Below are 9,136 nucleotides of genomic sequence, written 5' to 3' on the forward strand. Positions count from 1 at the left end.
TGGTTTAAACACCGTGTGAAAATTACGCAATTGCCAAGGTCCGTGTGTAATGCTGTTCGGGCGCTACAGCGAAATGCCGTATGTTGAGTGGGTGGGGGTCCACCCGTGATAAAGGAGACCCCCCCCCCCCCAAAATTGTAATATCAGCTTTGTCTCTCCACATGCTTTATCCACATGTAAAATGACTAAAAAACACAGCTAAACGTGTTATAAGATCCCATTTAAAGTATTGTTTAGCAGCTGTTCTCACTCAAAGTAGTGCTTTGCCGCCATCTTGCTGCCAACAAACAATGATGAAATGAGTTGAGGAACTTCATTGAGGAAAAAAAGGGCTTTGCCAACAAACTAGGTTGAAGTGAGTCGAGCTGCTTCATTTGGACCAAAGTAGTGCTTTTCCGCCATTTTGTTGCCAAGCAACTACATTGAAGTGAGTTGAGGAGCTTCGTGTAGGAAAAAAAAAATGCTTCAACCTTTTTAGTGGGGGCTTTCGTTATTTGCCAATGTTCGCTGTTCATGGCTAGTAACGGCTGATCCCGAGTTACTCGCATACCTGAGTATTTCTTTCACTGGGTACTTACGATTACTCAAGGAATTATTTGGAGGACTACGTATTACTTCTACCTGAGTAACAGTGTAAAGTAACACTGCTTTTGTCTGAGTGATATTTTTGGCTACTTTGCCCACCTCTGCTATGCAGTTACTCAGTATTTGAGTATTTCCTTTCACTGACTACTTCATTTTACTCACGTCATTTTTTTGTAGGACTGAACTTACGCTCATTGAAGTTGTATTCTTCAACAATAGCTCTTACTTGAGTGAAACGTTTGCCTCCTCTGCCTACCTTTGTTGAGTTATGCTACAGCTGAGCTGTGTACGCTATCTCACACACACGTACGCACGCGCACACGCACACGCACACGCACTTGAGCATTGAGTGGGCCTCATTGGAGGTGACCTCACACGCAGGCCGCTTTGTGCAATGCTGTTCGGTCCGAGGGATGATGTAAGATTACAAAAAAAAACCCCATCTGGAAGACCCTCAAATGTGTGTGCGTGCCTGGATGTCCAATTGCGACACATTTTTGTTAAAATAAGCAGCAGAAGAAAATAAACGTGTTGCTGATTTCTCCATCGGGCCATCTGTTGCTGGAAGATTCACACAGAGAGAGAGGAAAAAAAAAAAAAAAAAAAAAAAAAGGAAGGGGCGGCCAGCAAAACACATTTTGTAAGCTTTTTTTTTTTTTTTTTTTTTTTTTTCATGCAACTCTGCAGGCTTTGGTTGGGACTGAAACTGAAAGCGCATTTCGCCAGGGATTCGGTGGATTTAGCGCTTACAAAAAGATGACAAGTGTTTAAGAAAAAAAACAACAACACCACATTAAAACCATGTAATAGCACACAGGTTTTGAGAGGCTTCAGAGCACAATGACACACACCGACAAGCAATCACGCGGCACTTTGACACAACAGCATTCACACAATACATGAAGACACACACAGGCATGCAATAGCACACGCTCACACGTCGACGAGGATACACAACGCACGTATTTAGTGATTCGGATTCCCCAGCACTTCTCACACTGTGGGACGGATGTGATACCCACTAGGCCACCGTGCTACCCTAAGGAAACAAAAGGATCCCACTGGTGTCGGATGTGTGTGTTTTTTTTTTTTTTCCCCTTCTTCTTCTCAACTTTCTTGTTTTCGCAAGCCTCGTGGAGTGTGACAAATAACCCGGCGATCCAGCGCGCCAACGACGGCATATTAAGACATTAATATTTCACGTCTAACGCTCCGCTAACAGCGTGTGGAGCCCGCTCTTCCTCCTCTCTGCATGATGTGTTTAACGTTTTAAAAACATCGGGAAAACGCTGAAAAACACCACAAAACATGTTTCTCAATAGTTAACCTCTCCCACACGCTTTAAGCACAAGACAATTCAAACTTATTCCAAGACACTTTTTTGAAGTCATCCTTCTCCCGCTCTATCATTTGACATCACTTTGAGGAGAGGAAAAGAAGACACATGCACAATTCCCATAATTCATTTGTCACTCTCAGTTCAAGTTGACTGCAAAGATGACCCGTAAAATATGAACCCCACAATGTTTCCAGCGGATTACATCATTTTGTCAATCAAGTCAGTTAGCTTCATGCTAACATACAGCTCTGGGGGGAAAAAAATGCGCTCAACAGCAAAGTGCAAAGTGCATAAAAACAAAGAAATAACACACTCCAGATTACCTGCAAAATCAGAAAATGCAGGGACAAAATAGGACAATAACTAATGTTTTGTCGTTCCTGCTTTTTTCTTCTCTCTATTAGCAAACCATCTTAACTCATTCACTGCCAGACATTTTCAGACCTTCTTTTACCCTAACGTTTGAAAGAAGAAAATGGAAAAAAATATAACCAAATTCCTGGGATTGAATGGCTGGACTGTGAAAAGACGTGTAAATTTGTCAATGGCAGAGAATGGGTTAACGGTGAATTAGCGCCACCAACTGATATTGAGAAACTGATCATTTGGCAGTGGCCTCAGTGGGCTAACAGTTATGATGAATTGTAAAGCCTCCGACAGCTGCTACGTAGCACGCGCGGCGGAGCAGCAACACATACAAACAAATGTATGTAAAACCAATCGATCCATTAAAAATCGGCCATATGGGGGGCGCGCATGACGAAAGCAGTGACAATCTACGTGACAGATGTTGTCGCTGGCAGCGCACGGCAAGAAACACGCCTCCCAGACCTTATGCCCGCATGCTGTCTACCTGCTCGCCCTCAACAGGTGGCGCCGTCAGATGCGGCGATGACTTGTATGTGGCGGCCATTAGCGGGTACAGCATGTGTGCGCGCGACATTGCGTGGAAATGAGACAAACTGTTGAGCAACTGAAAAAAAAACAAAAAAAAAAAACACGTCAGCTGGCGCCGGCCAACCTGGCGGGCGGGCTAATTTTGTTCAGGAGGCGCTGGCACAAATGCGAGCCAACCCGAAAGTGTATGTGACGTGACGTATACGTATGTGTGTGCGCGCGTGTGTAGCAGAGACGGCGGGAACAGATGGGCGGGGGAAGCGGACTCCTGTGCCTGAGGAATACTGCGGCGTCAAGGATCCGAGCGCCGCCCACGTCCCACCCTGGGCCGCCGGTTACCCGCTACAGCACATGGAGCCCGTCCAGCCCCGGCAGCCCGTGGTGGACCAGCCCCCCGCGCCATCTGTCTCCCAGGACTGACGAGTTCACCCTCCATTCCCTCCGTCTTCCCTCCTCCTCCTCCTTCTCCTCCTCCTCCTCATCGAGGAAAAAAAACGTGGCCCTAAGGTGGCACAAAAGTGTACACGAGGAGGAGGGATATTGGCGGGATGATTCACGTGGGTGACGGGGAGGGGAGCCCGATGCGCGGCCCGCCAAGATGGAGGCGATGTGAGCGAGAATCTTGGATTGGTGATTTTTTTTTTTTTTTTGCAATCCTGCTACACTGAGAAACTGATGGGAACATATTTTCTTAGTTTGCTATATGTGCAACCATTTTGGGGCGAATAATCTATGTCAGTGCTAGATTTGACATGAGAAAAATCTGACGGACGCAACACCAAACGGAAACGTCACAAAAAGGTCAGGGTCGATAAAGTTATGTGCAACTCGTTGGGGAGCGGAGGGGGGCGGCTCAATGGAGAAGCCATCCCAGAAAAACAAAGAAAAAAAATAGAAAAAATGGTTTAAAAAAAAAAAATAAATAAATAAATAAAAAATCAGCAAATATGCGAATCTGCCGTTGACTGTGCAAGGAGGCGGTCACAGCTCCTCAGTAAGATGCAGTGATATTAGTCGTCCTTCGCGGAGGATGAAGACTATATTGTATGCTTGTGAGAATTTTTAGACAGTGGACCCCACATATATACTCGCCAGATAGCCGCAGATTATTCTTTCAATATTTGAATTAGATGGATAGATGGATAGATGGATGTTTTTTGGTTCCATTTTCTCGCAGGCCGGCCGGGTCCCTATACCCCGCGAATGACGGGGGCCACTGTCTATGTGCGTGCTCATATACGGTATACGTATGTTAGCATTAAGCTAGCAGACTTTCACGTCGGTTTATTTGTCTTTTGTTTTTTTGTCAGTTAAAAAGTAAACTTCTGCGGGGAGTCACAAATCAGTAGCTCGAAGCATATACACTTATTTGACTCTTATTTGAAGAAGTGTGAGTCATAACTCGTCTTTCTTTCCTGTCCTGAAAGTGATGTTATACAATAGTCTACCATTTCTTTAGTAGAGAGTGACAACAGGTGTTAAGGAAGACGTTTAAGTGTCTTTACACAAGTTTAAGTGTGTCTGGAATGTAGCCCCCGTAAGAAACAGGGCGTGACTGTACTTTTCCACACCTCGCACAACAAAATAATTACGATTTCGACTTTGGCTGATTTAACACCACCCCCAGCCGCCTAACCGAGGGGGAACGTCTGAAGTCCCACAATGCCCTGCGTCGTCTGCGGAGATAATGAGGCTGCCGCCATGACACCATGCTGGGTGGGAAGGTCGCTATGGGTGTCGTAAGGACCGATAATGAGGTACAAACAGGCGCGGGGCATGTGGCGGGGGTAGGGAGGGGTTGGTGTTGGCGGAGGTGGGCGGGCGCCGGTTTGGAGGCGAGCGCAGCAGGGGGGCGTCGACATGAAGCGGAGGAAGGCGAGAAAGATGAGGGAACAAAGATCCGGACCTCAAATGAGAGATTGGGTTTATACGAAATTGAAAAAAAAAAAAAAAAAAAACTGCTGGATGTGAACGATAACGAGTCGCTAGTTACTATAGTGCGCTTTACTCGCAGCTCATTAAGCGGCAGGCAAACAATAGTATCAGCTCTCTTTGGGCTCTTCCATTGAAGTCCCCATCAGCATGCTAAACTAGCTGCTCCCTGTGTTATCATATTAATAAACGGGCTTCTCAGAAACTGGATCGTCCGCAGTCTAAAGAGTCATCGAGGAGATTTTTGGGGAGTTTGTTTCCAGCCTACGCAAATAGGATTTTAGTAGGAAAACATACAAAAGTCACGCACTGGACTATTTTCCAGCATCAAGATTGTCAGGTCCCGGACAAATTCCCAGTGTTTGTAAAGTGCTTGGTTACAGCTATAGCTGTTACGAAATGTGCTATATGAATAAAATTGTATTGTATTGTATAATGAAGAATCACTGCAGTGTGTAACTTGCGACAAAAGTGCAAACAGATGCTGAAGAATACTTTTGAAAGTGTGTTTTCATAGGTTTAAAGCCTAGACACACCAATGTGACGTCGGACGTCGGTAAGCGTCGGGGCGTCTGATTGCGTCGCGTGATTGATGTAGCGAACACCGTCGTAACGTCGGACCTCGTCAGGAAGCGTCCGGTGGGCGTTTCAGCATGTTGTATCGCCGTCCTGAGTCGGGACATTTGGTTATTCTGATTGGCTGTTAGCTAGCGAATCGGCGCACGGGGCACGGACGGGAAGTGACAAATGCGGATAAATAGTGAGCACGCCTTTGTTGCCTTAATCTTACAAGTATAAGAGCGAGGGTTGACAACGATACTGTGTCGAGAGCGTGAAGGTTTCCTTTGTGTGGGAGTTCATCGTGAGCGAAGAATATAGCTGAATGCATTGTTGACGTTTTAATAATCCGCCCCCGGCCAATAGCTTTCCGATTGCCCTTTCCTCACCATGCGGAATAGTGACTACCGCCGCCGATGGTATGGAGGGGTATTACATCTCACGCATGCGCACAAGGTACTTTAATGTTGTGTATTTTTCCAGCGTGATGTGCATGGGGGGCGTCGGTCACAGTTGGCCGACGTCGGATTGGTCTATCTAGGCCTTAGCGCTCACGTTCTAAACTTGTCCCTGATCGTAAACCTAACTTTGAGTTTCGGCCTGTTTTACTACGGCTTTACCGCCCTCACCCTTTGCATTTTTCCCCTCTGTTTTTTTTTTTTTTTTTTTTTGCTTCCCCAGATCGTCTAGACCACGGGATGCATTACCCTTCCCCGCCTCTTCAGGTGTCATCGTCCTTCGCCCGGAGGTAATAAAGATTGATTAGTCGTCCTTTTTTAGATCAATGCCGATGCTATTTTGGTTATGTATGCCTCTTTGCCAGGATGCATCTCAATCAATGACGAGTTGTTTTTTTTTTGGAATCTCTTAACTTCAGGCAGGAAGATGGAACAGAGCGGCCCGACGCGCGTTCAAGGCTACTCAGTCTGGCAACAATCGATTATTGTTTATCTGCCGGTAATTCCGCAACGTATCGCCGGCGACAAGTATTACATCACTGTCAGGTTAGCATTGCTTCTTCTGCTTTGTGTCTGACAGCAAAGGCTCGCTGGTTTGCTGTGCGTCTGTTTTTCTTCCCGGTAGTGGTGTCCCTGCAGGAGGCCGCCAACTGGAGCGTGAAAGCAGGAGGCGGCGGCCACGGCAGGTAGATGCCGCCTCAGCTCACCTGCTCCCAAATCCGATCCGACAGGCAGTGGTGGGAAGTACCACATACTTTTGTTACTCTAGTCTCTCAGGTATCTGTACTTGAGTGTTTACTATTAAAATGATCATTATTCAGTAAAAAAAAAAAAAAAACTGCGAACATTTCTGCTCGTTTTTTTTCCTGGAGGCTGGAGTGCATGAGTGGCCTTTCCATTCATTTCAAAGTTGGAAATGTAACGATAAAAATACAAGTACCTGTACTTCTACCTAAGTACTAAGCTTATGAGTACTTCTGACACCTTTACCGAACTGACCGGTTAGCAGAGGGGGCGCGGCCAGGATCAGAAAAGCTTCACCGTTGCACGGAAACAACACCAGATGGTCCCGTGGAGGCCATCTTTAAAAGGCCATCATATTGTTTCAATAAAAAGATAACGACGTCCATTTATGACATGAGCGCAAACCACAGCGGTTAGTTGCGCTTAATGAGCGGGAGCCATCGCAGGCTCATTAGTGCCTTCTCTGTTGTGTCTGAAATAATAGCAATGTGTTCGTAACAGCTCAAGCTCAAAATAGTTTAAACGGTACAGTCAACCCCCACAAATTCGAGGTTCACTATTCATGCATTTGCCTATTTTCGTTTTTTTTTTTCCTGTGCCACTTATCCCCAGCTGTTCGCTGAAAAATGCTTTCTGAAACTCCCTAAAACGCCACAAAATGTCACTGAATATCAATTGGTTCCAAGGAGATATTTTGAAGTGATGCAGCTTTAAATGTTCAAGCATTTTTCAATTCATACAGTAAATGTTTGTGTTAGTATCGCTCATATCGCAGTGTTCCCTCGCTTTGTCGCAGACTTCTAATCCTACTTCCAAACATTCACCTTTTGGATATTTTGGACATACAAACGCAAGTTCAGACAAACTAACTAGGTAAGTAACCAAGGTAAGTGAAGAACAAAAAAACGAACGAACTAGCTAGTTAGCTAATTAAGTGAAGAACAAAAGAACTAACTAACAAACTAACTAACTAACTAGCTAGCTAACAAATTAGCTAGCTAGCTTGCTAGCTATTAAACTAACAAAATCGAGTTGCACACCTTTTGAGTAGTGTCACATGTTAACAAACTTTTAGCGAAAATGATATGGTTTCATTTTGGTTCCTAAATGTACAATGTAAAAAAAAAATCATGATAACTTGCCGTAAAACAAAAACTTAAAACTCAGCCCCCAAACTTTCAAAAATGGTTTATATGTCAATGAGTGGCTCGAAACCTCCCAGAAACGCAGAAAGTCAGCCATCTTGTTTTAAAGCGGCCATTTTAGGCTCATTTGTGCCAATTCCACACTCATCTTACCAAATTTAAACTTTGTGTACTAGACAGAGGGGGCAAGGAAAACTCCGCATAATTTTAGTTTTTGGCAAAGTTTGACGACTTGCCATAAAAGACCAAACATTAAAGACTCAAGCCCACAAGGTTTCTACTGTCAGAAGTGTACAGAAAAATTCTGCTCCTGACGTTCTGCTTTTCCTTCAAACTAATTATAACAACACAAGCCAGCCTCTTGCTGGCAAACAAACGGTAGCGGTGACCCTCCTATTTTTAGTGGCCCTGCCTTCCTGGGACTGGAAGGCCTTCGCCTCCCCCGCGGGTCATGAAAGATTAAAGGCACCGTCAGTACCAATTAAAGTGACAAAATCATGTTGGTGCGCGTGTGCGCAGTGTCCTGTTTTCTATTGGCAGACAGCGGGAGGTCAACAAAGCCGCTAATGGTTATGTGGACTCGTATTTAGAATAGAAGCATGCTTGTAGTAAACCCCCGTTTATTGCAGGGGATGTCTTTTGGTTGCACCCGCAATAGGATGTTTTCATTTTAAATGCAGGTTAAGATAATAGGTTTGTTTTTCCAGTTAGCCCTTGTTAAATTTTTAAACCTTTGATATATATGTATTAATCCTTTATTCTAATATGACAATCCATTTATTTAAAAGTGTAATTTTTCTACTGAAAATATCTTTATATTGTTCAGTGCAAAAAAAAATACAGATGTTTTCCCTAACATGACAACTAATTGTGATTAATAATCGAAATTACAATATTGTTCAAAATAATCGTGACTATCATTTTGGACATCATTGTGCGGCTCTAATTTTACTCCTTCCACACATTTTAAACATATTTAAACTTATCAAAACACTGGGATTCGTCTCGTTTCTTCTTGCTTTTAATAACAATGCGTCACTTTCAGTTGAGGTCAGTGCTGACTGGCATGTTGTGGCGCAACATGGTCCTACACCAAAGGCGCACGACTCCATATTCAGACTTGCCAGTTTATTGTAAAAAAAAAAAAAAAAAAACCCACAAAAAATGACCACCCAAAATATTGCGATCTGGCAGGTGTTGACTTTAATTTGGTTTTACAACAGTTAACTTGTTCAACAAGTAAGGATGTTACGACCACATGCGATAGGTGCGACATATGGAGCATAGCGTACTGGCGGGATGATCAATAGAGCATAACATTGCTAAATCTAAACTTTGATCTTTGATTGAAAAAAAAAAAAAACAAGGCGTCATCGCCTACGTTTGTTTTATTTCAGTTGCCGTTTCTGCTGTGTGTTTGTTCCTGAAACTGAGCAGAAGGGATCCATGCCACACACACACGCGCACACACATGCACA

The 9,136-nt window shown here is 44.2% G+C and overlaps 1 long non-coding RNA gene across 3 annotated transcripts; it reads left to right on the forward strand.

Moving 5' to 3' along the window:
- The first annotated feature begins 4,513 nt into the window (after nucleotides 1-4,513).
- On the forward strand, nucleotides 4,514-6,572 carry LOC147135839 (uncharacterized). 3 transcript variants are annotated; one of them, XR_015089881.1, is made up of 4 exons: nucleotides 5,477-5,767; nucleotides 5,993-6,059; nucleotides 6,189-6,268; nucleotides 6,350-6,572. It is a non-coding gene; the product is annotated as an uncharacterized LOC147135839 (long non-coding RNA). The 3 variants fall into 3 exon arrangements; XR_015089882.1 differs by having other exon boundaries at nucleotides 6,395-6,572; XR_015089883.1 differs by lacking the exons at nucleotides 5,477-5,767; nucleotides 6,350-6,572 and adding an exon at nucleotides 4,514-4,578 and having other exon boundaries at nucleotides 6,189-6,313.
- Nucleotides 6,573-9,136: the final 2,564 nt, after the last annotated feature.

The sequence above is a fragment of the Filicampus tigris genome, chromosome 15 (assembly GCF_054856515.1).
Source record: "Filicampus tigris isolate MCC_2025a chromosome 15, RoL_Ftig_1.0, whole genome shotgun sequence".
NCBI lineage: Eukaryota > Metazoa > Chordata > Actinopteri > Syngnathiformes > Syngnathidae > Filicampus > Filicampus tigris.